A 27680-nucleotide genomic window follows, 5' to 3' on the forward strand; every position below is an offset into this window, starting at 1 on the left:
CCTCGCACAGTCTCCAATGTAATTACCAACGCTCAGCGCTATGGCGATAAATATTCCAGCGATAGCGGGGCAAATGGCCAAACATCGCCTAAAAAACAGCGATGTCCCTCCCAAAACGGGGATGATCTTGGTGATAAGGCCCTGTGGCCCTAACCCCATAATCCACCTCCCATGTTAGGTATGCCTAACACAGGAATTTAGCAGACGTTAAATTCCTGCGTTAGGCCAGAGGTAGCGCGATTATTATCATCGCTACCCCATGATGTTTCTGTCAGCCACTCCTACTTTGCATCTCATTATCGATGCATAGCGAGTGGTGACAGAAACGGGAGATAAAATAAGGATACACGCGCTAGCGTGTCCTTGTTTATAATGCGATAGAATTATCACCACTTTTCGCCCGAAAACGGGCGCTAAAGCGGGGATAAATCTATCGCCAGCCCTAGATAATATGCCCCTGGGTTCTTTCCTCAATGGGCGCCACTGCAGGGTACGATGGATAGGAGAGATATGGGGGCAGATTTACAAGCCTCTTGCGCCACTTTTGCGTCACTTTTAACATGGGAAAAATGACGCAAAAGTGGCGCAAGGGGCTTGTAAATCTGCCCCGTGGTTGGGTATCCTGTCACAAAGCGGGCAGCTGCGTGGAGCACTGTTCTCAGAGGAGCTAAATGCGCACTGGGGAGAACAGAGATGCGTGACTTACCATGATCTAGTGTGAACTGAGCCAGTCCCTAGACCTCAGGGTTCAAGTCTCGCCCTGGACTGAAGTTCCTGACTCTCCAGAGCAGTCTGAGCTGGTGGCGAGGGCTCTCCGCCATGGCTGGGATCTGCCTCCAGGGGTCTAGACAGTTATCAAGGAAAAAGCCCAAAGATTCGGCATTCTCCACATGGTGAGCAAAATAACAATGGATTAAACCCAGATCTGCAACTGGGGGTGAATGTTTTGCCAATGTGCAACATTCTGTCCATCATCTTGTGTGTTTTGCTGTTTGCCCTATGTGGGAAGGGTATGCCCAGACGTGGGTCCCGTGCTCACTACGGAGTCAAGCTATCCTGACTGAAGAGGGGTGAAACCCCGAAACCGGTCCTAGGATGCTTGATTCCGGTCCAGGGAAGACATGGCTTGGCAGTTCGGGCTGGACTGTTCCCATGAGGCACAGGGTCAAGACTGATTTGCATATGGCCATGTCTGAACTGGGGTGGCGTGGTGAGCAAAATAACGATGGATTAAACCCAGATCTGTGACTGGGGGTGAATGTTTTACCAATGTGCAACATTCCGTCCATCATCTTGTGTGTTTTGCGGGTTGCAGGGCAAAGAATCCTGACTGGATTTTTTTTAGGGAGAGATGAGTAAAACATCAGTTTTAATTCAATTGAGGTTTAAGTGACGACTGTCTTCCAATTTTTGAAATTTGTCGAGGGTGTTTGAGAAAAGATAGATGTCTTCAGGGGAAGGTATCGTGTAGTATATTGGGGCGTCAGCCACTTATTGATGATAAAGAAGTCCAGTTTCTCTCCAAATCTCCCCAAGAGGCTCAAGAGTAGGTGTTAGAAATGGGGGTCTCTAGTTGGCAATGGTTTGCACCTTTGTCCAAGTAGGGACCCTTCCTTCTAGTCAGGATACACTACTGAAATAACCCCTGCTCACCCCATTGGTAACTTGGCTCAAGCAGTCAGGCTTATCTCAGAGGGATTGTGTGAAGCGTTTGCGCATAACCAACAGTAATACATTGAAAACACTACAAAAGGACACCACACCAGCTTAGAAAAATATCCAATACTTCATATATTCAAAACACCACCAAAATGATAAGAACCCAACATACAGTACTTAAAAATATGCACTTTGCAAGAATAATCTTAAATATACAGGGGCATGTTATCAAGACATGGCATTAAAATTATAGCCACTTTAGCGGCAGAAAACTGCAGCGAAAGCGGCGATAATGGGCTTGATAATATGCCCTTGTGAATTCCCATAGAAGCCCGTGTTCTGGTGTCAACCTGGGCTTCTATGGGAATTCTCTGCGGCATATTATCAAGCCCATTATCGCTACTTTAGCGGCAGTTTTCTGCCGCTAAAGCGGCGATAATTTTAACGCCATGCTTGATAATATGCCCCACAGTTGCTTGAATTTGGTAGCTCCGTCCGGTGCTACCGCGTTGCTGAAAACAACAGAATCCAAGAGTTCCATCTGACAGAGTCTGTCCATGTGTCTTTAGACCAGTAAACAGTACTTTTTTGTTGCAGCCGATCACATTGGTGCAAGCCGGTCGTGGCAACCGTTGCGGTTACTATGTGAGGTTACGCGGTGCAGTGTGCGGTGCCCTCAAGGCGCGGTGCAGGCAGTGGCTAGGTGACGGTCATCCAAACTCCGCAACCTGTACTGAATTTTACTCCCAGGCCTATTCAAAAGATCGATTAAACAGGTTCATGGAGAGGATGAAACCCTGTGGGACCCCTTGTTTTAGTTTGGTTTTGCCTGTGACATAGCTTCCTGTTTTCACTGTTACAGGGCACTCCTCACGCTGTCCAGTAGGGCTGAGTTCCCAAAATACCCGAAGAGGAGGGTGATACTACACTTAATGCCGGGGCACTAAATATTACACAGCACATGGTGGCGCTGTCTATCTACTTTAACGATGACCACAACAACAGTTGTTTATAAATTGACTATCACCTGCTGCCGAAACCATTCTTGCAGCTTTGGGCCTGGAACAGTCCGAATTATCACACCTGTAGAAGAGTGAGGGTTAGTAGTTGTGTTGATCCTGCCATTGGCAGCATGGCAGGGGCAATGTGTGGCGCAAGCTGCGTGTCCTCCTGAACAGAGCCCCTGCACTCATTGCTTTACAAGTTAAGCACTGCTATAGTGCCTCACTCCAGGACTCGATATCTCCCTCTTTGGACTCCTACTCTTTTTGCTCTCTCTTCTCCCCTCTCTTGCCTTCTGGTGGTATCCCCCATCTCTGTAGTCGCATTGTCACTTCCTCTCACCATAGCTGCCTCTCTCCGCCTCTGAGTACGTTTCCTCCTCCTGCCCTCCTTCCTCGTGTCTCTCCACCCTGACACAGCCTCTCTCCTCTCAGGTCCCCGTCCCTTCCACCTCTCTGCGCCTGGACTCTCTCTTCTGGCCTCTGTGTCCCTCCCTTTCCCCCTGACTCTCTGCTGACACTCCGTGCCTCCCTGGTAACTGGTTAAAGTTCACTGAGTGATTAACAGTGCACACGCGAATGATTGTGCAGGGCATCAGTTAATAGACAATGTAAAGAGGTCATGACCTCCAAACCCCCTGCCCAAGCACGGTCCTGGCCAGACTCCACAGCTGGCATTTCGTGCAAAGTTCACAAAAAACGGCTAACACTGCAGTCCCCTCCTCTGCTGTGCTCTGTGCCAGTTCATTCACACATTAACCCAGCAGGGAGCAGGCGCTGCAGACATTATAAGGCCCATGGGAAGAGATCCGCGGGGCGGGAGACCAACAGATCACCAGAGTGGGAGCCTGGACACTGGACAGAGACTGACAGAGGTAATGAAAGGAGTGTCTCAGAGTTAGATACAGTCTACGTGGAGATGAAAGGAGTGCCTTTGTAGCGTGCAGTGTCAGAGGTAATGAAAGGAGTGTCGCAGAGTAAGATACAGTCTACGTGGAGATGAAAGGAGTGCCTTTGTAGCCTGCAGTATCAGAGGTAGCAGAAGGAGTGTCTCAGAGGTAGATAGAGTCTCAGTGGGGATGAAAGGAGTGCCTTTGTAGCCTGCAGTTTCAGAGGTAATAAAAGGAGTGTCTCAGAGTCTCAGAGTTAGATAGAGTCTAAACGGAGATGAAAGGAGTGCCTTGAAATGAAAAGAGTATCTTAGTGTAACATACAATATCAGAGGTAAGGAAAGGAGTGTTAGTGTTACACACAATATCAGAGGAAATGAAAAGAGTATCTTAGTGTAACATACAATATCAGAGGTAAGGTTTAGTGTAACATACAATATCAGAGGTAAGGAAAGGAGTGTTAGTGTTACGAAGGTTATGAAATGAGTATCTTAGTGTGACATACAATATCAGATGTAATGAAATGAGAATATTTGTGTAACATACATTATCAGATGTAATTAAATGAGTATCTTAGTTTAACATACAATATCAGAGGTAAGGAAAGGAGTGTTAGTGTTACATGAAATATCAGAGGTAAGGAAAGGAGTGTTAGTGTTACATGCAATATATGAGGTAATGAAATGAGAATCTTAGTTTAACATACAATATCAGAGGTATGGAAAGGAGTGTTAGTGTTACATACAATAACATAGGTAAGGGAAGGAGTGTCAGTGTTACGTACAATATCAGAGGTTATGAAATGAGTATCTTAGTGTTACATACAATATCAGATGTAATGAAAAGAGTTTCTTAGTGCAACATACAGCATCAGAGGTAAGAAAAGGAGTGTTAATGTTACATACAATATCAGATGTAATGAAATGAGAATATTAGTGTAACATACATTATCAGATGTAATGAAATGAGTATCTTAGTTTAACATACAATATCAGAGGTACGGAAAGGAGTGTTAGTGTTACATACAATATCAGAGGTAAGGAAAGGGGTGTCAGTGTTACATACAATATCAGAGGTAATGACATGAGAATCTTAGTTTAACATACAATATCAGAGGTAGGTAAAGGAGTATTAGTGTTACATACAATATCAGAGGTTATGAAATGAGTATCTTAGTTTAACATACAATATCAGCGGTAATGAAATGAGTGTCAGTGTTACATACAATATCAGAGGTAAGGAAAGGAGTGTCAGTGTTACATACACTATCAGAGGTAATAAATTGAGTATATTAGTGTAACATACAATATTAGAGGTAAGGAAAGGAGCGTCCGTGTTACATACATTATCAGAGGCAAGGAAAGGAGTGTCAGTGCTGCACACAATATCAGATGCAATGAAATGAGAATCGTAGTGTAATATACAATATCAGAGGTAAGGAAAGGAGTGTTAGTGTTACATACAATATCAGAGATAAGGAAAGGAATGTCAGTGTTACATACAATATCAGAGGTAATGAAATGAGTATCTTAGTGTAACATACAATATCAGATGTCATGAAAGCAGTGTCAGTGTTACATACAATATCAGAGGTAATGACATGAGTATCTTAGTGTAACATACAGTATCAGAGGTAAGGAAAGGAATGTCAGAGTTACATACGATATCAGAAGAAATGACATGAGTATCTTACTGTAACATACAGTATCAGAGGTAAGGAAAGGAGTGTCAATGTTACATACAATATCAGAGGTAATGAAATGAGAATCTTACTGTAACATACTGTATCAGAGGTACGGAAAGAAGTGTTAATGTTACATACAATATCGGAGGTAATGAAATGAGAATCTTACTGTAACATACAGTATCAGAGGTAAGGAAAGGAGTGTTAATGTTACATACAATATCAGAGGTAATGAAATGAGTATCTTAGTGTCCTTATTGATAACCACCTGTCCTGGAAATCTGCCATATCCAGCAAAAAACTGCAGTTTCAACGCACAACATCTGCACTGACTTCGTTCTCTAGGAAACTGGGTAAGCCCGCTCCTACTGTGCTTTTGAAGATCTACTAAGCTAAATGCATGAGTGTGGCTACATACGGCGCCGGAGTCTGGGGCTATGTGTCCGCAGACGAGCTACAAATTATAGAAAACTACTTTCTGAAATACATATTAGCCCTCCCCCGTAGTGCTCCTACTTACGGCACCCATGTGGAACTCGGTTGGGAGTATCTGACTGACATCATTAGATACCAGCCGATTCTACTATGGCATCGTATATGGACTCAGGAGCAATGTCATCTAACTAGGTCACTAATATCTGACTGTCTCACTTTGTCCCATTGGAAAAAGATTCCTTGGCTGTTATATGTTTCAAAATTCTTGACAGATTTGAACCACCCTGCATATTTCACTGACCCTGAATCTCTATTGGACATATCCAGAAAATCTTTGAAAAAGCTATGTGCTGACCACTTAAGCGATCTTCGTTTGTGTTCTGAACTTGTCAAAAAGCCAAATGTTCATTTAACGATGGTCCAATCTTCTTATGGCATTCAACCTTATTTGTCATTTTTTCTGTCAAATTATGAGAGGTATGTTTTAACCAGATTTCGGTTTGATGTATTTTATCGCCTTGTCTCACTGCCTGTGCCCTTAGACTGGTCACGGGAACTAATAAACTGTCCCTGTGACGGTCTTACTCGCCAGTCAACTCTGCATGTAACCTTTTTCTGCGGTTTCTATAAATCCCCGCGGAAACGATGGCTGGTTCCATTGCTCCGACACTTAGGACTGAGAAGATGCAGACCGGCCCTTTTGGCACTTCAATACCTAGACACCCCGTACGTTGCCAAAACCGTAGCCTGCTTTCTCAAAGCCTGCTTGAAAACTCATTCCCAACTATTGGCAACTGTTTCCTAAGATTTTACTGACTACTGTGCTATTATTCTTGTATATAGAGTGTTAGTGTTTACTTGTAAAATGCTTGCCTTCCTTAGCAGCCAATGAGCAAACCGAATTTTTACTGACTACTGTGTTATTATTTTTGTATTTAGAGTGTTAGTGTTTACATGCAAAATGCCTGCCTTCCTTAGCAGTCAACGAGCAAACTGAATTTTTATAATGTTGTAATGTTTTAAATGTACTTTTTTATGATTGTAAATTCAATCGAAATAAAGTTATTTTTTTTTTTTTTAGTATCTTAGTGTTACATACATATCAGAGGTAATGAAATGAGTATCTTAGTGTTACATACAATATCAGAGGTAATGAAATGAGTATCTTAGTGTTACATACATATCAGAGGTAATGAAATGAGTATTTTTGGGTTACATACCATATCAGAGGTTTGGAAAAGAGTGTTAATGTTACATACAATATCGGAGGTAATGAAAGAAGAGCCAGTGTTACATACAATATCTGAGTGTTGCATACGATTTCAGAGGAAAGGAAAGGACTGTTTCAGTGTTACATACAGTATCAGAGGTAATGGCATGAGTATCTTAGTGTAACATACAGTATCAGAGGTAAAGGAATGAGTGTTAGTGTTACATACAATATCAGAGGTAATGAAGTGAGTATCTTAGAGTTGCATACAATATCAGAGGTAATGAAATGAGTATCTTAGTGTGACATACAATATCAGAGGTAATGAAATGAGTATCTTAGTGTGACATACAATATCAGAGGTAATGAAATGAGTATCTTAGTGTTACGTACAATATTAGAGGTAATAAAATGAGTATCTTAGTCTGACATGCAATATCAGAGGTAACAAAATGAGTATCTTTGTTTAAAATACAGTGTCATAGGAAAGGAAAGGAGTATCTTAGTGTTACGTACAATATCAGAGGTAATGAAATGAATATCTTAGTGTTACATACAGTATCAGAGGTAAGAAAAGGAGTGTTAGTGTTACATACAATATCAGAGGTAAGGAAAGGAGTGTTAGTGTTACATACAATATCAGAGGTAATGAAATGAGTATCGTAGTATAACATACAGTATCAGATGTCATGAAAGCAGTGTCAATGTTTCACACAATATCAGAGGTAATGAACTGAGTATCTCAGTATAACATAAAGTATCAGAGGTAAGGAAAGCAGTGTCAGTGTAACATACAATATCAGAAGTAATGACATGAGTATCTTAGTGTAACATACAGTATCAGATACGCAGTGACAGCTTGGAAACTGTACTCCTAGTAAACGTAATATTCATTTTCTCATGAGAAAATATGCACAGATACATTTCCTCATGTGAAAATCTGCTAAGGAATAGAAAAATTAACTTTTGCCAAACCCACTTTTTCCCCATCATAAAAAACGTGTGACTCCTACCTTTGGCAGGAGTACATTTTCAACTTTTCCCAATGTGCATAGAAATTGGAGAGGAGATTGTGAATACCCTTATACATGCACATTTGGCCGTAGCGGGCATCGGGCATTTCCCCGGTAGGCTGGAAGGGTGGGGGACAGTTTTGGAGCAGTGTGGGGCCGGTTTTGCTACTGGGGGCCGGTTTTGCAGCGATGCTGCATTATCGGCCCCCAGTAAAACAAGCATTTGCAATGCAATAGGTCTCGCATTTATGAGAGTTTAAGCTACTGCCATTGTAAATGACAATGCTTTTTATTTATGTTTTAAAAACCAAAATAAAAGGCATAGCCATTTAGAATGCCAATAGCTCACACTTGCGTGACTGCGAGACCTATTACATTGCAAATGCTTGTTTTTTAATGCACTTCTACGGCTTCAAATCATTGCACAATATGACCACGACATGGCTTAAACCACACCCTCTGCTTCTGGTGGCCCCATCGCGCCACGGGAAAATGTGTAGAATCACCTCAGCACACACCAGACTTTACCAAACATATTTAAAGACAACAGTTGTATTTTACTGATCTCTCCTCCTGCTCCCATACGTCCTCGTTTATGGCACAATGATATCTTGTTTGTGAAGCCTACCATGAAACAAATATCGGCTTTAGCATTACAGAAAAACAACTTACTACATTTATAAGATAAGCTCTTATTGAAAAACAAACAAATCAAACCTTTCGATACAGTAGCACACACACTGCACCACCGAGCACACAAGTGATGCTCGGTCCTCTATAAGCACAAGAATGTCAGCAGCTCCTAGTGACAGACACAAAGGGCTGTGAGACGCCAGCCATACTTACAGCCTCCCATCGGCCCGCTCTGATCTCACACGCCCCGGTCACCCGTGGTGAAGTCGACCTTGGCCTTCAGAGCTGTCTGCTGCCCGCTGAGGTCACCCTCTCAGCCCGCCGCTTCTTCCATCACACGCCGACGCCCATCTAAAGCACTCGTAAGTTTTGCTGCACCCAGAAAGGAAGGCTTCTAAAATGGGAAATAGTGCTAGAGTGGGCCCGCTGCAGGGCACGCCGCAGGGATTGGGCAAGCCAGAGGTTTCAAAAGGCAGTGTGGCATGGCCGGGGTTGCACTGCTTCTGGAAGGAAGGGCCGCTTCGACTGCAGGAGTTGAAATGTAGGGGCATGTATTGTTGCGGTAGGGTGGGGTATCACAAAAGCAGAAGGGTCCTGATAGAGGGAGAAAAAAAAATAAGAACCAAGTGAAGAAAAGCGAAAGTAAATACCGTGCGGCAACGAAAGCAAAGCGCGTGCATATGCTGTGCCTTCAGCTTGAGCTGTTAGACAGACGTACGTGTGCATAAAGTGAAAGTAAATACCGTGCGGCAACTAAAGCAAAGCGCATGCATATGCTGTGTCTTCAGCTAAGCTGTTAGACAGACGTACGTGTGCACATATCCTGTCTTTAACACGCGTGCACATGTCCTGTCCCCCTTCGCCCACCAAACTGACAACAATAGGTCTCGCCAAGGCGAGCAACGCATGCGCTGCATCGCTAGGCGAGACCTAAAAAGCAGCAGTGCTGCAGGCTGGTTTTGTTTAGCATTAGTGCTTGACACTTCTCCGGTCCGACAAAACTGCCAGCCCTGCGTTGGGTCCCAGTCCAGCCCTGTTTGTGGCTGTGCACAGACTCACAGGGCATTCCAACACTGGAACCATTACCCACCTACTTCCAGCCCCTGCATAGCCCGATTAGGAGTTGTACATTATTGGCGGGTGGTAAATTCACACTTGTAAAAACTGGCACCATGCAGTAACACCTCATTAGTACTGTGCAAATACAACTTTAATCCGAGGGAATGGGGAAAGACGTGTAGACCTGGTTTTACTGTGTATACTATAATGACTCACATATACACCTGCTCCGGGCAGGTTGTAACCATGAGCGAGGGGGCTGCTGCTGAGCGAGGAAGAGGAGAGACGGTGCTGGGAAGGCAGGGGCAAGGCTGCGGAGACTGCACTCTGGTCCCTGCGTGACAGGGCTGAGGGTTGGGCGGGGGCAGGAGAATGAGCCCAGGATAACATGAAGCTAGAACCAAAGTCAACGTACAGGCCACATTATTAGAGCCCTGCTGGAATCCAGACATTGACTTAACATGGGCCCTGGCATAATCAGAGACGCTCTTAGCAAGACCTGTATATGATGAGAATGAAGCCTCTGTGAATGGCTGCACAGGGGACAAGTGGATTTAAAAAAAAATGACAAGTAGATTACAGAAGCATCACGTCCTTTGTGCAAGTAGCTATATTATCCAATGCCCCACCCATGTCAGAGGTGATGAAAGTGATGCCCTGGTGTTACGGCATGCAGTGGCGGTTGGTGATCTTTAAAAGTGTGGGTGAGGGGGGCAAAATACATGCCAGGAGTTCACCCCATTTTCTTTTAAATTTGCCTTGAGAGTTGCCCAAATATTAAGAATTACATCCACTGTGCCAATGCCAGCCTTTTGATATGGGCACCCCCATGGCAATTATTACATACAATATTTCAGTACCAGAGTTTTGCCCATATACCGTGGATGGCCCGTATGTCAGAAATCCCCTCCAATATTACAGAGGTAGCCTTTTATCATAGTTTGCTTCCTCCAACCCCTCCCTCGACCCCAATGTGCCATGGCTGCCATCTCTAAGGCAAAGACTTGCCTCCAGAATGCCATCAGCAGCACTGTGCCATAGGTGTCCCTTTATGCCCAGTATTTCTTCCAGTATTTCAGGGTCTGTCTTTTGCCTTGGGAGCCCTCCCTTATGCCAAGAATTACCTCCATAGTCCCAGGTCCTGCATTCTGCCACGAGTGCCCCATGCTGTGAGTGCCCCCAGTATGCAAGTGCCAGCATTTTCCATGGGAACCATGCCAATAATTACTTCCAGTGGGTCAGGGCCTGCATTGTGCCACGAGTGCCCATTCTGATGTTGTGCATTATCTCCACTATGCCAGCAGCAGCATGTTACCTCGGGTGCCGCCACAAAACCAGGATTATATTGAGTATGCCATGGCCGGCGGCGGACTCACAATCATAAACACACAAACAAACACACTCTTACGCACACTCTCTCATTCAAATTCACTCCTCTCGCAATCACTCTCTTTCCCCTCTCTCATTGTAACTCAGACTCTCTCACTCAGACTCACTCACAGTTACTCACCCACAAACATACTCATGCTCACTGGTTCTCACTCTCACTTACAAACACACACACTCATCCTTGCACACTCAATGACCCTGGGCCCAGGTGCAATTGCACCAGCTACACCATTGACAGCTACACACCTGAGGCTCGTCCACACCCTCTCACAGTTTCCAATCACTTGCTTCTTATAATGCACTCACACTCCTTCACCCAATCCCTCGCACAGTCTCCAATCACTCGCTTCTTATAATGCACTCACACTCCTTCACCCACTCCCTCGCACAGTCTCCAATCACTCACTTCTTATAATGCACTCACACTCCTTCACCCACTCCCTCTCACTGTCTCCAATCACTCGCTTCTTATAATGCACTCACACTCCTTCACCCACTCCCTCTCACAGTCTCCAATCACTCGCTTCTTATAATGCACTCACACTCCTTCACCCACTCCCTCTCACAGTTTCCAATCACTCGCTTCTTATAATGCACTCACACTCCTTCACCCACTCCCTCTCACAGTCTCCAATCACTCGCTTCTTATAATGCACTCACACTCCTTCACCCACTCCCTTGCACAGTCTCCAATCACTCGCTTCTGATAATGCATTCACTCTCCTTCACCCACTCCCTCGCACAGTCTCCAATCACTCGCTTCTTATAATGCACTCACACTCCTTCACCCACTCCCTCGCACAGTCTACAATCACTCGCTTCTTATAATGCACTCACACTCCTTCATCCACTCCCTCGCACAGTCTCCAATCACTCGCTTCTTATAATGCACTCACACTCCTTCACCCACTTCCTCTCACTGTCTCCAATCACTCGCTTCTTAAAATGCACTCACACTCCTTCACCCACTCCCTCTCACAGTCTCCAATCACTCGCTTCTTATAATGCACTCACACTCCTTCACCCACTCCCTCTCACAGTTTCCAATCACTCACTTCTTATAATGCACTCACACTCCTTCACCCACTCCCTCTCACAGTCTCCAATCACTCGCTTCTTATAATGCACTCACACTCCCTCACCCACTCCCTCTCACAGTCTCCAATCACTCGCTTCTTATAATGCACTCACTCTCCTTCACCCACTCCCTCTCACAGTCTCCAATCACTCGCTTCTTATAATGCACTCACACTCCTTCACCCACTCCCTCTCACAGTCTCCAATCACTCGCTTCTTATAATGCACTCACACTCCTTCACCCACTCCCTCCCACAGTCTCCAATCACTCGCTTCTTATAATGCACTCACACTCCTTCACCCACTCCCTTGCACAGTCTCCAATCACTCGCTTCTTATAATGCATTCACTCTCCTTCACCCACTCCCTCGCACAGTCTCCAATCACTCGCTTCTTATAATGCACTCACACTCCTTCACCCACTCCCTCGCACAGTCTACAATCACTCGCTTCTTATAATGCACTCACACTCCTTCATCCACTCCCTCGCACAGTCTCCAATCACTCGCTTCTTATAATGCACTCACACTCCTTCACCCACTTCCTCTCACTGTCTCCAATCACTCGCTTCTTAAAATGCACTCACACTCCTTCACCCACTCCCTCGCACAGTCTACAATCACTCGCTTCTTATAATGCACTCACACTCCTTCATCCACTCCCTCGCACAGTCTCCAATCACTCGCTTCTTATAATGCACTCACACTCCTTCACCCACTTCCTCTCACTGTCTCCAATCACTCGCTTCTTATAATGCACTCACACTCCCTCACCCACTCCCTCTCACAGTCTCCAATCACTCGCTTCTTAAAATGCACTCACACTCCTTCACCCACTCCCTCGCACAGTCTACAATCACTCGCTTCTTATAATGCACTCACACTCCTTCATCCACTCCCTCGCACAGTCTCCAATCACTCGCTTCTTATAATGCACTCACACTCCTTCACCCACTCCCTCCCACAGTCTCCAATCACTCGCTTCTTATAATGCACTCACACTCCTTCACCCACTTCCTCTCACTGTCTCCAATCACTCGCTTCTTAAAATGCACTCACACTCCTTCACCCACTCCCTCGCACAGTCTACAATCACTCGCTTCTTATAATGCACTCACACTCCTTCATCCACTCCCTCGCACAGTCTCCAATCACTCGCTTCTTATAATGCACTCACACTCCTTCACCCACTCCCTCTCACAGTCTCCAATCACTCGCTTCTTATAATGCACTCACACTCCCTCACCCACTCCCTCTCACAGTCTCCAATCACTCGCTTCTTATAATGCACTCACTCTCCTTCACCCACTCCCTCTCACAGTCTCCAATCACTCGCTTCTTATAATGCACTCACACTCCTTCACCCACTCCCTCTCACAGTCTCCAATCACTCGCTTCTTATAATGCACTCACACTCCTTCACCCACTCCCTCCCACAGTCTCCAATCACTCGCTTCTTATAATGCACTCACACTCCTTCACCCACTCCCTTGCACAGTCTCCAATCACTCGCTTCTTATAATGCACTCACACTCCTTCATCCACTCCCTTTCACAGTTTCCAATCACTCGCTTCTTATAATGCACTCACACTCCTTCACCCACTCCCTCGCACAGTCTACAATCACTCGCTTCTTATAATGCACTCACACTCCTTCATCCACTCCCTCGCACAGTCTCCAATCACTCGCTTCTTATAATGCACTCACACTCCTTCACCCACTTCCTCTCACTGTCTCCAATCACTCGCTTCTTATAATGCACTCACACTCCTTCACCCACTCCCTCTCACAGTCTCCAATCACTCGCTTCTTATAATGCACTCACACTCCTTCACCCACTCCCTTGCACAGTCTCCAATCACTCGCTTCTTATAATGCATTCACTCTCCTTCACCCACTCCCTCGCACAGTCTCCAATCACTCGCTTCTTATAATGCACTCACACTCCTTCACCCACTCCCTCGCACAGTCTACAATCACTCGCTTCTTATAATGCACTCACACTCCTTCATCCACTCCCTCGCACAGTCTCCAATCACTCGCTTCTTATAATGCACTCACACTCCTTCACCCACTTCCTCTCACTGTCTCCAATCACTCGCTTCTTAAAATGCACTCACACTCCTTCACCCACTCCCTCGCACAGTCTCCAATGTAATTACCAACGCTCAGCGCTATGGCGATAAATATTCCAGCGATAGCGGGGCAAATGGCCAAACATCGCCTAAAAAACAGCGATGTCCCTCCCAAAACGGGGATGATCTTGGTGATAAGGCCCTGTGGCCCTAACCCCATAATCCACCTCCCATGTTAGGTATGCCTAACACAGGAATTTAGCAGACGTTAAATTCCTGCGTTAGGCCAGAGGTAGCGCGATTATTATCATCGCTACCCCATGATGTTTCTGTCAGCCACTCCTACTTTGCATCTCATTATCGATGCATAGCGAGTGGTGACAGAAACGGGAGATAAAATAAGGATACACGCGCTAGCGTGTCCTTGTTTATAATGCGATAGAATTATCGCCACTTTTCGCCCGAAAACGGGCGCTAAAGCGGGGATAAATCTATCGCCAGCCCTAGATAATATGCCCCTGGGTTCTTTCCTCAATGGGCGCCACTGCAGGGTACGATGGATAGGAGAGATATGGGGGCAGATTTACAAGCCTCTTGCGCCACTTTTGCGTCACTTTTAACATGGGAAAAATGACGCAAAAGTGGCGCAAGGGGCTTGTAAATCTGCCCCGTGGTTGGGTATCCTGTCACAAAGCGGGCAGCTGCGTGGAGCACTGTTCTCAGAGGAGCTAAATGCGCACTGGGGAGAACAGAGATGCGTGACTTACCATGATCTAGTGTGAACTGAGCCAGTCCCTAGACCTCAGGGTTCAAGTCTCGCCCTGGACTGAAGTTCCTGACTCTCCAGAGCAGTCTGAGCTGGTGGCGAGGGCTCTCCGCCATGGCTGGGATCTGCCTCCAGGGGTCTAGACAGTTATCAAGGAAAAAGCCCAAAGATTCGGCATTCTCCACATGGTGAGCAAAATAACAATGGATTAAACCCAGATCTGCAACTGGGGGTGAATGTTTTGCCAATGTGCAACATTCTGTCCATCATCTTGTGTGTTTTGCTGTTTGCCCTATGTGGGAAGGGTATGCCCAGACGTGGGTCCCGTGCTCACTACGCCACTGGAGTCAAGCTATCCTGACTGAAGAGGGGTGAAACCCCGAAACCGGTCCTAGGATGCTTGATTCCGGTCCAGGGAAGACATGGCTTGGCAGTTCGGGCTGGACTGTTCCCATGAGGCACAGGGTCAAGACTGATTTGCATATGGCCATGTCTGAACTGGGGTGGCGTGGTGAGCAAAATAACGATGGATTAAACCCAGATCTGTGACTGGGGGTGAATGTTTTACCAATGTGCAACATCCCGTCCATCATCTTGTGTGTTTTGCGGGTTGCAGGGCAGAGAATCCTGACTGGATTTTTTTTTAGGGAGAGATGAGTAAAACATCAGTTTTAATTCAATTGAGGTTTAAGTGACGACTGTCTTCCAATTTTTGAAATTTGTCGAGGGTGTATGAGAAAAGATAGATGTCTTCAGGGGAAGGTATCGTGTAGTATATTGGGGCGTCAGCCACTTATTGATGATAAAGAAGTCCAGTTTCTCTCCAAATCTCCCCAAGAGGCTCAAGAGTAGGTGTTAGAAATGGGGGTCTCTAGTTGGCAATGGTTTGCACCTTTGTCCAAGTAGGGACCCTTCCTTCTAGTCAGGATACACTACTGAAATAACCCCTGCTCACCCCATTGGTAGCTTGGCTCAAGCAGTCAGGCTTATCTCAGAGGGATTGTGTGAAGCGTTTGCGCATAACCAACAGTAATACATTGAAAACACTACAAAAGGACACCACACCAGCTTAGAAAAATATCCAATACTTCATATATTCAAAACACCACCAAAATGATAAGAACCCAACATACAGTACTTAAAAATATGCACTTTGCAAGAATAATCTTAAATATACAGGGGCATGTTATCAAGACATGGCATTAAAATTATAGCCACTTTAGCGGCAGAAAACTGCAGCGAAAGCGGCGATAATGGGCTTGATAATATGCCCTTGTGAATTCCCATAGAAGCCCGTGTTCTGGTGTCAACCTGGGCTTCTATGGGAATTCTCTGCGGCATATTATCAAGCCCATTATCGCTACTTTAGCGGCAGTTTTCTGCCGCTAAAGCGGCGATAATTTTAACGCCATGCTTGATAATATGCCCCACAGTTGCTTGAATTCGGTAGCTCCGTCCGGTGCTACCGCGTTGCTGAAAACAACAGAATCCAAGAGTTCCATCTGACAGAGTCTGTCCATGTGTCTTTAGACCAGTAAACAGTACTTTTTTGTTGCAGCCGATCACATTGGTGCAAGCCGGTCGTGGCAACCGTTGCGGTTACTATGTGAGGTTACGCGGTGCAGTATGCGGTGCCCTCAAGGCGCGGTGCAGGCAGTGGCTAGGTGACGGTCATCCAAACTCCGCAACCTGTACTGAATTTTACTCCCAGGCCTATTCAAGAGATCGATTAAACAGGTTCATGGAGAGGATGAAACCCTGTGGGACCCCTTGTTTTAGTTTGGTTTTGCCTGTGACATAGCTTCCTGTTTTCGCTGTTACAGGGCACTTCTCACGCTGTCCAATAGGGCTGAGTTCCCAAAATACCCGAAGAGGAGGGTGATACTACACTCAATGCCGGGGCACTAAATATTACACAGCACATGGTGGCGCTGTCTATCTACTTTAACGATGACCACAACAACAGTTGTTTATAAATTGACTATCACCTGCTGCCGAAGCCATTCTTGCAGCTTTGGGCCTGGAACAGTCCGAATTATCACACCTCTAGAAGAGTGAGGGTTAGTAGTTGTGTTGATCCTGCCATTGGCAGCATGGCAGGGGCAATGTGTGGCGCAAGCTGCGTGTCCTCCTGAACAGAGCCCCGGCACTCATTGCTTTACAAGTTAAGCACTGCTATAGTGCCTCACTCCAGGACTCGATATCTCCCTCTTTGGACTCCTACTCTTTTTGCTCTCTCTTCTCCCCTCTCTTGCCTTCTGGTGGTATCCCCCATCTCTGTAGTCCCATTGTCACTTCCTCTCACCATAGCTGCCTCTCTCCGCCTCTGAGTACGTTTCCTCCTCCTGCCCTCCTGTCTCGTGTGTCTCCACATTGACACAGCCTCTCTCCTCTCACTTCCCACGTCTCTTACACCTCTCTGCGCCTGGACTCTCTCCTCTGGCCTCTGTGTCCCTCCCTTTCCCCCTGACTCTCTGCTGACACTCCGTGCCTCCCTGGTAACTGGTTAAAGTTCACTGAGTGATTAACAGTGCACACGCGAATGATTGTGCAGGGCATCAGTTAATAGACAATGTAAAGAGGTCATGACCTCCAAACCCCCTGCCCAAGCACGGTCCTGGCCAGACTCCACAGCTGGCATTTCGTGCAAAGTTCACAAAAAACGGCTAACACTGCAGTCCCCTCCTCTGCTGTGCTCTGTGCCAGTTCATTCACACATTAACCCAGCAGGGAGCAGGCGCTGCAGACATTATAAGGCCCATGGGAAGAGATCCGCGGGGCCTGAGACCAACAGATCACCAGAGTGGGAGCCTGGACACTGGACAGAGACTGACAGAGGTAATGAAAGGAGTGTCTCAGAGTTAGATACAGTCTACGTGGAGATGAAAGGAGTGCCTTTGTAGCGTGCAGTGTCAGAGGTAATGAAAGGAGTGTCGCAGAGTAAGATACAGTCTACGTGGAGATGAAAGGAGTGCCTTTGTAGCCTGCAGTATCAGAGGTAGCAGAAGGAGTGTCTCAGAGGTAGATAGAGTCTCAGTGGATATGAAAGGAGTGCCTTTGTAGCGTGCAGTGTCAGAGGTAATGAAAGGAGTGTCTCAGAGTCTCAGAGTTAGATAGAGTCTAAACGGAGATGAAAGGAGTGCCTTGAAATGAAAAGAGTATCTTAGTGTAACATACAATATCAGAGGTAAGGAAAGGAGTGTTAGTGTTACACACAATATCAGAGGAAATGAAAAGAGTATCTTAGTGTAACATACAATATCAGAGGTAAGGTTTAGTGTAACATACAATATCAGAGGTAAGGAAAGGAGTGTTAGTGTTACGAAGGTTATGAAATGAGTATCTTAGTGTGACATACAATATCAGATGTAATGAAATGAGAATATTTGTGTAACATACATTATCAGATGTAATTAAATGAGTATCTTAGTTTAACATACAATATCAGAGGTAAGGAAAGGAGTGTTAGTGTTACATGAAATATCAGAGGTAAGGAAAGGAGTGTTAGTGTTACATGCAATATATGAGGTAATGAAATGAGAATCTTAGTGTAACATACAATATCAGAGGTATGGAAAGGAGTGTTAGTGTTACATACAATAACATAGGTAAGGGAAGGAGTGTCAGTGTTACGTACAATATCAGAGGTTATGAAATGAGTATCTTAGTGTTACATACAATATCAGATGTAATGAAAAGAGTTTCTTAGTGCAACATACAGCATCAGAGGTAAGAAAAGGAGTGTTAATGTTACATACAATATCAGATGTAATGAAATGAGAATATTAGTGTAACATACATTATCAGATGTAATGAAATGAGTATCTTAGTTTAACATACAATATCAGAGGTAAGGAAAGGAGTGTTAGTGTTACATACAATATCAGAGGTAAGGAAAGGAGTGTCAGTGTTACATACAATATCAGAGGTAATGACATGAGAATCTTAGTTTAACATACAATATCAGAGGTAGGTAAAGGAGTATTAGTGTTACATACAATATCAGAGGTTATGAAATGAGTATCTTAGTTTAACATACAATATCAGCGGTAAGGAAATGAGTGTCAGTGTTACATACAATATCAGAGGTAAGGAAAGGAGTGTCAGTGTTACATACACTATCAGAGGTAATAAATTGAGTATATTAGTGTAACATACAATATTAGAGGTAAGGAAAGGAGCGTCCGTGTTACATACATTATCAGAGGCAAGGAAAGGAGTGTCAGTGCTGCACACAATATCAGATGCAATGAAATGAGAATCGTAGTGTAATATACAATATCAGAGGTAAGGAAAGGAGTGTTAGTGTTACATACAATATCAGAGATAAGGAAAGGAATGTCAGTGTTACATACAATATCAGAGGTAATGAAATGAGTATCTTAGTGTAACATACAATATCAGATGTCATGAAAGCAGTGTCAGTGTTACATACAATATCAGAGGTAATGACATGAGTATCTTAGTGTAACATACAGTATCAGAGGTAAGGAAAGGAATGTCAGAGTTACATACGATATCAGAAGAAATGACATGAGTATCTTACTGTAACATACAGTATCAGAGGTAAGGAAAGGAGTGTCAATGTTACATACAATATCAGAGGTAATGAAATGAGAATCTTACTGTAACATACTGTATCAGAGGTACGGAAAGAAGTGTTAATGTTACATACAATATCGGAGGTAATGAAATGAGAATCTTACTGTAACATACAGTATCAGAGGTAAGGAAAGGAGTGTTAATGTTACATACAATATCAGAGGTAATGAAATGAGTATCTTAGTGTTACATACATATCAGAGGTAATGAAATGAGTATCTTAGTGTTACATACAATATCAGAGGTAATGAAATGAGTATCTTAGTGTTACATACATATCAGAGGTAATGAAATGAGTATTTTTGGGTTACATACCATATCAGAGGTTTGGAAAAGAGTGTTAATGTTACATACAATATCGGAGGTAATGAAAGAAGAGCCAGTGTTACATACAATATCTGAGTGTTGCATACGATTTCAGAGGAAAGGAAAGGACTGTTTCAGTGTTACATACAGTATCAGAGGTAATGACATGAGTATCTTAGTGTAACATACAGTATCAGAGGTAAAGGAATGAGTGTTAGTGTTACATACAATATCAGAGGTAATGAAGTGAGTATCTTAGAGTTGCATACAATATCAGAGGTAATGAAATGAGTATCTTAGTGTGACATACAATATCAGAGGTAATGAAATGAGTATCTTAGTGTGACATACAATATCAGAGGTAATGAAATGAGTATCTTAGTGTTACGTACAATATTAGAGGTAATAAAATGAGTATCTTTGTCTGACATGCAATATCAGAGGTAACAAAATGAGTATCTTTGTTTAAAATACAGTGTCATAGGAAAGGAAAGGAGTATCTTAGTGTTACGTACAATATCAGAGGTAATGAAATGAATATCTTAGTGTTACATACAGTATCAGAGGTAAGAAAAGGAGTGTTAGTGTTACATACAATATCAGAGGTAAGCAAAGGAGTGTTAGTGTTACATACAATATCAGAGGTAATGAAATGAGTATCGTAGTATAACATACAGTATCAGATGTCATGAAAGCAGTGTCAATGTTTCACACAATATCAGAGGTAATGAACTGAGTATCTCAGTATAACATAAAGTATCGGAGGTAAGGAAAGCAGTGTCAGTGTAACATACAATATCAGAAGTAATGACATGAGTATCTTAGTGTAACATACAGTATCAGATACGCCGTGACAGCTTGGAAACTGTACTCCTAGTAAACGTAATATTCATTTTCTCATGAGAAAATATGCACAGATACATTTCCTCATGTGAAAATCTGCTAAGGAATAGAAAAATTAACTTTTGCCAAACCCACTTTTTCCCCATCATAAAAAACGTGTGACTCCTACCTTTGGCAGGAGTACATTTTCAACTTTTCCCAATGTGCATAGAAATTGGAGAGGAGATTGTGAATACCCTTATACATGCACATTTGGCCGTAGCGGGCAACGGGCATTTCCCCGGTAGGCTGGAAGGGTGGGGGACAGTTTTGGAGCAGTGTGGGGCCGGTTTTGCTACTGGGGGCCGGTTTTGCAGCGATGCTGCATTATCGGCCCCCAGTAAAACAAGCATTTGCAATGCAATAGGTCTCGCATTTATGAGAGTTTAAGCTACTGCCATTGTAAATGACAATGCTATTTATTTATGTTTTAAAAACCAAAATAAAAGGCATAGCCATTTAGAATGCCAATAGCTCACACTTGCGTGACTGCGAGACCTATTACATTGCAAATGCTTGTTTTTTAATGCACTTCTACGGCTTCAAATCATTGCACAATATGACCACGACATGGCTTAAACCACACCCTCTGCTTCTGGTGGCCCCATCGCGCCACGGGAAAATGTGTAGAATCACCTCAGCACACACCAGACTTTACCAAACATATTTAAAGACAACAGTTGTATTTTACTGATCTCTCCTCCTGCTCCCATACGTCCTCGTTTATGGCACAATGATATCTTGTTTGTGAAGCCTACCATGAAACAAATATCGGCTTTAGCATTACAGAAAAACAACTTACTACATTTATAAGATAAGCTCTTATTGAAAAACAAACAAATCAAACCTTTCGATACAGTAGCACACACACTGCACCACCGAGCACACAAGTGATGCTCGGTCCTCTATAAGCACAAGAATGTCAGCAGCTCCTAGTGACAGACACAAAGGGCTGTGAGACGCCAGCCATACTTACAGCCTCCCATCGGCCCGCTCTGATCTCACACGCCCCGGTCACCCGTGGTGAAGTCGACCTTGGCCTTCAGAGCTGTCTGCTGCCCGCTGAGGTCACCCTCTCAGCCCGCCGCTTCTTCCATCACACGCCGACGCACATCTAAAGCACTCGTAAGTTTTGCTGCACCCAGAAAGGAAGGCTTCTAAAATGGGAAATAGTGCTAGAGTGGGCCCGCTGCAGGGCACGCCGCAGGGATTGGGCAAGCCAGAGGTTTCAAAAGGCAGTGTGGCATGGCCGGGGTTGCACTGCTTCTGGAAGGAAGGGCCGCTTCGACTGCAGGAGTTGAAATGTAGGGGCATGTATTGTTGCGGTAGGGTGGGGTATCACAAAAGCAGAAGGGTCCTGATAGAGGGAGAAAAAAAAATAAGAACCAAGTGAAGAAAAGCAAAAGTAAATACCGTGCGGCAACGAAAGCAAAGCGCGTGCATATGCTGTGCCTTCAGCTTGAGCTGTTAGACAGACGTACGTGTGCATAAAGTGAAAGTAAATACCGTGCGGCAACTAAAGCAAAGCGCATGCATATGCTGTGTCTTCAGCTAAGCTGTTAGACAGACGTACGTGTGCACATGTCCTGTCTTTAACACGCGTGCACATGTCCTGTCCCCCTTCGCCCACCAAACTGACAACAATAGGTCTCGCCAAGGCGAGCAGCGCATGCGCTGCATCGTTAGGCGAGACCTAAAAAGCAGCAGTGCTGCAGGCTGGTTTTGTTTAGCATTAGTGCTTGACACGTCTCCGGTCCGACAAAACTGCCAGCCCTGCGTTGGGTCCCAGTCCAGCCCTGTTTGTGGCTGTGCACAGACTCACAGGGCATTCCAACCCTGGAACCATTACCCACCTACTTCCAGCCCCTGCATAGCCCGACTAGGAGTTGTACATTATTGGCGGGTGTTAAATTCGCACTTGTAAAAACTGACACCATGCAGTAACACCTCATTAGAACTGTGCAAATACAGCTTTAATCCGAGGGAATGGGGAAAGACGTGTAGACCTGGTTTTACTGTGTATACTATAATGACTCACATATACACCTGCTCTGGGCAGGTTGTAACCATGAGCGAGGGGGCTGCTGCTGAGCGAGGAAGAGGAGAGGCGGTGCTGGGAAGGCAGGGGCAAGGCTGCGGAGACTGCACTCTGGTCCCTGCGTGACAGGGCTGAGGGTTGGGCGCGGGCAGGAGAATGAGCCTAGGATAACATGAAGCTAGAACCAAAGTCAACGTACAAGCCACATTATTAGAGCCCTGCTGGAATCCAGACATTGACTTAACATGGGCCCTGGCATAATCAGAGACGCTATTAGCAAGACCTGTATATGATGAGAATGAAGCCTCTGTGAATGGCTGCACAGGGGACAAGTGGATTTAAAAAAAAATGACAAGTAGATTTCAGAAGCATCACTTCCTTTGTGCAAGTAGCTATATTATCCAATGCCCCACCCATGTCAGAGGTGATGCAAGTGATGCCCTGGTGTTACGGCATGCAGTGGCGGTTGGTGATCTTTAAAAGTGTGAGTGAGGGGGGGAAAATACATGCCAGGAGTTCACCCCATTTTCTTTTAAATTTGCCTTGAGAGTTGCCCAAATATTAAGAATTACATCCACTGTGCCAATGCCAGCCTTTTGATATGGGCACCCCCATGGCAATTATTATATACAATATTTCAGTACCAGAGTTTTGCCCATATACCGTGGATGGCCCGTATGTCAGAAATCCCCTCCAATATTACAGAGGTAGCATTTTATCATAGTTTGCTTCCTCCAACCCCTCCCTCGACCCCAATGTGCCATGGCTGCCATCTCTAAGGCAAAGACTTGCCTCCAGAATGCCATCAGCAGCACTGTGCCATAGGTGTCCCTTTATGCCCAGTATTTCTTCCAGTATTTCAGGGTCTGTCTTTTGCCTTGGGAGCCCTCCCTTATGCCAAGAATTACCTCCATAGTCCCAGGTCCTGCATTCTGCCACGAGTGCCCCATGCTGTGAGTGCCCCCAGTATGCAAGTGCCAGCATTTTCCATGGGAACCATGCCAATAATTACTTCCAGTGGGTCAGGGCCTGCATTGTGCCACGAGTGCCCATTCTGATGTTGTGCATTATCTCCACTATGCCAGCAGCAGCATGTTACCTCGGGTGCCGCCACAAAACCAGGATTATATTGAGTATGCCATGGCCGGCGGCGGACTCACAATCATAAACACACAAACAAACACACTCTTACGCACACTCTCTCATTCAAATTCACTCCTCTCGCAATCACTCTCTTTCCCCTCTCTCATTGTAACTCAGACTCTCTCACTCAGACTCATTCACAGTTACTCACCCACAAACATACTCATGCTCACTGGTTCTCACTCTCACTCACAAACACACACACTCATCCTTGCACACTCAATGACCCTGGGCCCAGGTGCAACTGCACCAGCTACACCATTGACAGCTACACACCTGAGGCTCGTCCACACCCTCTCACAGTTTCCAATCACTTGCTTCTTATAATGCACTCACACTCCTTCACCCACTCCCTCGCACAGTCTCCAATCACTCGCTTCTTATAATGCATTCACACTCCTTCACCCACTCCCTCGCACAGTCTCCAATCACTCACTTCTTATAATGCACTCACACTCCTTCACCCACTCCCTCTCACTGTCTCCAATCACTCGCTTCTTATAATGCACTCACACTCCTTCACCCACTCCCTCTCACAGTCTCCAATCACTCGCTTCTTATAATGCACTCACACTCCTTCACCCACTCCCTCTCACAGTCTCCAATCACTCGCTTCTTATAATGCACTCACACTCCTTCACCCACTCCCTCTCAGTCTCCAATCACTCGCTTCTTATAATGCACTCACACTCCTTCACCCACTCCCTCTCACAGTTTCCAATCACTCACTTCTTATAATGCACTCACACTCCTTCACCCACTCCCTCGCACAGTCTCCAATCACTCGCTTCTTATAATGCACTCACACTCCTTCACCCACTCTCTCGCACAGTCTCCAATCACTCGCTTCTTATAATGCACTCACACTCCTTCACCCACTCCCTCGCACAGTCTCCAATCACTCGCTTCTTATAATGCACTCACACTCCTTCACCCACTCCCTCTCACAGTCTCCAATCACTCGCTTCTTATAATGCACTCACACTCCTTCACCCTCTCCCTCGCACAGTCTCCAATCACTCGCTTCTTATAATGCACTCACACTCCTTCACCCACTCCCTCTCACAGTCACCAATCACTCGCTTCTTATAATGCACTCACACTCCTTCACCCACTCCCTCTCACTGTCTCCAATCACTCGCTTCTTCTAATGCACTCACACTCCTTCACCCACTCCCTCTCACAGTTTCCAATCACTCGCTTCTTATAATGCACTCACACTCCTTCACCCACTCCCTCTCACAGTCTCCAATCACTCGCTTCTTATAATGCACTCACACTCCTTCACCCACTCCCTCTCACAGTTTCCAATCACTCGCTTCTTATAATGCACTCACACTCCTTCACCCACTCCCTCTCACAGTCTCCAATCACTCGCTTCTTATAATGCACTCACACTCCTTCACCCACTCCCTCTCACAGTCTCCAATCACTCGCTTCTTATAATGCACTCACACTCCTTCACCCACTCCCTCGCACAGTCTCCAATCACTCGCTTCTTATAATGCACTCACACTCCTTCACCCACTCCCTCGCACAGTCTCCAATCACTCGCTTCTTATAATGCACTCACACTCCTTCACCCACTCCCTCCCACAGTCTCCAATCACTCGCTTCTTATAATGCACTCACACTCCTTCACCCACTCCCTCTCACAGTCTCCAATCACTCACTTCATATAATGCACTCACACTCCTTCACCCACTCACTCGCACTAACTTACACTTTGTCATACACTCTCTGAAACTTAGATTCCCGTTCACTTTCACTCTCATTGACACTCTTAACCACATTCAAGCACACTCTCACTCAATCTCAGTCACTGTCAATTACTCATATACACACTCATTCATACACACACATACACAGAGCAACAACATGTGTTTTTACTTACCTGTTGTCCTTAGATGGCAGCTCGTAGGCTCCATAGCTGCAGCAGAGCAGGAACCTGCTGCTGGGCATTAGAACCGGAAGGCCATGGTTCCAGTGATGAGTCGCACAGAGCAGCAAGGGCAGGAACCTGGCGCTGGGCATTGGAACCGGAAAGCCATGGTTCCAGCGATGAGTCGCACATAGCAGCAAGGGCAGGAACCTGGCACTGGGCATTGGAACCGGCAGGCCATGGTTCCAGCGATGAGTCGCACAGAGCAGCAAGGGCAGGAACCTGGCGCTGGGCATTGGAACCGGAAGGCCATGGTTCCAGCGATGAGTCGCACATAGCAGCAAGGGCAGGAACCTGGCACTGGGCATTGGAACCGGAAGGCCATGGTTCCAGCGATGAGTTGCACAGAGCAGCAAGGGCAGGAACCTGGCGCTGGGCATTGGAACCGGAAGGCCATGGTTCCAGCGATGAGTCGCACATAGCAGCAAGGGCAGGAACCTGGCACTGGGCATTGGAACCGGAAGGCCATGGTTCCAGCGATGAGTCGCACAGAGCAGCAAGGGCAGGAACCTGGCGCTGGGCATTAGAACCGGAAGGCCATGGTTCCAGGGATGAGTCGCACAGAGCAGCAAGGGCAGGAAACTGGCGCTGGGCATTGGAACCGGAAGGCCATGGTTCCAGCGATGAGTCGCACGGAGCAGCAAGGGCAGGAACCTGGCACTGGGCATTGGAACCGGAAGGCCATGGTTCCAGCGATGAGTCGCACAGAGCAGCAAGGGCAGGAACCTGGCTCTGGGCATTGGAACCGGAAGGCCATGGTTCCAGGGATGAGTCGCACAGAGCAGCAAGGGCAGGAACCTGGCGCTGGGCATTGGAACCGGAAGGCCATGGTTCCAGCGATGAGTCGCACAGAGCAGCAAGGGCAGGAAACTGGCGCTGGGCATTGGAACTGGAAGGCCATGGTGAGTCGCACAGAGCAGCAAGGGCAGGAACCTGGCGCTGGGCATTGGAACTGGAAGGCCATGGTTCCAGCGATGAGTCGCACAGACCAGCAAGGGCAGGAACCTGGCGCTGGGCATTGGAACCGGAAGGCCATGGTTGCCAGGGATGAGTCGCACAGAGCAGCAAGGGCAGGAACCTGGCGCTGGGCATTGGAACCGGAATGGTTGGTTCCAGCGATGAGTCGCACATAGCAGCAAGGGCAGGAACCTGGCACTGGGCATTGGAACCGGAAGGCCATGGTGAGTCGCACAGAGCAGCAAGGGCAGGAACCTGGCACTGGGCATTGGTACTGGAAGGCCATGGTGAGTCGCACAGAGCAGCAAGGGCAGGAACCTGGCGCTGGGCATTGGAACCGGAAGGCCACGGTTCCAGCGATGAGTCGCACAGAGCAGCAAGGGCAGGAACCTGGCGCTGGGCATTGGAACCGGAAGGCCACGGTTCCAGCGATGAGTCGCACAGAGCAGCAAGGGCAGGAACCTGGCGCTGGGCATTGGAACTGGAAGGCCATGGTGAGTCGCACAGAGCAGCAAGGGCAGGAACCTGGCGCTGGGCATTGGAACTGGAAGGCCACGGTTCCAGCGATGAGTCGCACATAGCAGCAAGGGCAGGAACCTGGCGCTGGGCATTGGAACCGGAAGGCCACGGTTCCAGCGATGAGTCGCACAGAGCAGCAAGGGCAGGAACCTGGCGCTGGGCATTAGAACCGGAAGGCCATGGTTTCAGCGATGAGTCGCACAGAGCAGCAAGGGCAGGAACCTGGCGCTGGGCATTGGAACCGGAAGGCCATGGTTCCAGCGATGAGTCGCACAGAGCAGCAAGGGCAGGAACCTGGCTCTGGGCATTGGAACCGGAAGGCCATGGTTCCAGGGATGAGTCGCACAGAGCAGCAAGGGCAGGAACCTGGCGCTGGGCATTGGAACTGGAAGGCCACGGT

At 46.2% G+C, this 27680-nt stretch overlaps 1 protein-coding gene across 2 annotated transcripts in view; it reads left to right on the forward strand.

Annotated features, from left to right (window-relative positions):
- Positions 1–3464: 3464 nt before the first annotated feature.
- LOC146839529 (N-acyl-aromatic-L-amino acid amidohydrolase (carboxylate-forming)-like) overlaps positions 3465–27680 on the forward strand; it is a 227892-nt gene continuing 203676 nt past the window's right edge. The window contains exon 1 of one of the 2 annotated variants that reach the window (XM_085651584.1): positions 3465–3535. The gene's annotated coding sequence lies outside the window, so the exon portion shown is untranslated. Of the gene's footprint in view, positions 3536–17598; positions 17730–27680 lie in introns of those variants that run through there. The other variant, XM_085651583.1, reaches the window with a different exon arrangement.

This window comes from Triturus cristatus, chromosome 4_1 (assembly GCF_964204655.1).
Source record: "Triturus cristatus chromosome 4_1, aTriCri1.1, whole genome shotgun sequence".
Taxonomy (NCBI): Eukaryota; Metazoa; Chordata; class Amphibia; order Caudata; family Salamandridae; genus Triturus; species Triturus cristatus.